Genomic DNA, 1,280 nt, shown 5'->3' on the forward strand with positions numbered 1-1,280 from the left:
TATTTTTTTTTTATTTTTATTTTTTTTTTTGAGACAGAGTGTCGCTTTGTTGCCCAGGCTAGAGTGAGTGCCGTGGCGTCAGCCTAGCTCACAGCAACCTCAAACGCCTGGGCTTAAGCAATCCTACTGCCTCAGCCTCCCGAGTAGCTGGGACTACAGGCATGCGCCACCATGCCCGGCTAATTTTTTTTTTTTTTCTATATATATTTTAGTTGGCCAGATAATTTCTTTCTATTTTTAGTAGAGACGAGGTCTCGCTCATTGCTCAGGCTGGTCTTGAACTCCTGACCTCGAGCGATCCACCCGCCTCGGCCTCCCAGAGTGCTAGGATTACAGGCGTGAGCCACCACGCCCGGCCTCATGAGACTTTAGTTAAGTCTAGCCATCATCTCAAAGTTGAACTTTTTATTAACCATTTTTATATTCCTGTATGTTAGACAAGTATCATAAAAGCAATAACCTTAAAGTTATAATAAATACACACATATTTTGCTGATAAATCAGAAGGCATGGTTGTTTGCATTAAACTAAAAATATTAGTCATATTGATAAAATACATAGTTATTTTCATTTATTTGAGTTTGCTTTTAGTTTTAGGGTTTGCTTTTTAGTTTCCTTTTTTAAATATGCATGCATAGACTTCCTCTTAAGCTTGGCGTTTGGTCGGTGGGGACCCATGCGGGTTCAACATGCGTTATCGAGAAGTGTTATTTCTGTTCGGGGCCAATCTACCCTGGCTACGGCATGATGTTCATTCGCAACGATTGCAAGGTGTTCAGATTTTGTAAATCCAAATGTTATAAAAACTTTAAAAAGAAGCGCAATCCTTGCAAAGTCAGGTGGACGGACTAAAGCCTTCCGGAAAGCAGCCAGTAAAGAGCTTACAGTGGATAATTCATTTGAATTTGAAAAACGTAAAAATGAACCTGTCAAATACCAGAGAGAGCTGTGGAATAAAACTATTGATGCAATGAAGAGAGTTGAAGAGATCAAACAGAAAGGCAAAGCCAAATTTATAATGAACAGATTGAAGAAAAATAAAGAGCTACAGAAAGTTCAGGACATCAAAGAAGTCAAACAAAACATCCATCTTATCCGAGCCCCTCTTGCAGGTAAAGGAAAGCAACTGGAAGAGAAAATAGTACAGCAGTTACAACAGGATATGGACATGTGAAGAACAGGAATTGATAGTAGGAAAATGTGTGCTCTCTTTGATTCTAACTGATGCTATTCGCTTCTGTGACTATGCTTGCTTTTAGTTGTTTGATAAATATAGTTAA

The 1,280-nt window shown here is 38.9% G+C and overlaps 1 pseudogene; it reads left to right on the plus strand.

The window, feature by feature from the left end:
* Window positions 1–630: 630 nt before the first annotated feature.
* Window positions 631–1,280, plus strand: LOC138378504 (probable ribosome biogenesis protein RLP24 pseudogene; annotated as a pseudogene).

The sequence above is a fragment of the Eulemur rufifrons genome, chromosome 30 (assembly GCF_041146395.1).
Source record: "Eulemur rufifrons isolate Redbay chromosome 30, OSU_ERuf_1, whole genome shotgun sequence".
NCBI classification, from domain to species: domain Eukaryota; kingdom Metazoa; phylum Chordata; class Mammalia; order Primates; family Lemuridae; genus Eulemur; species Eulemur rufifrons.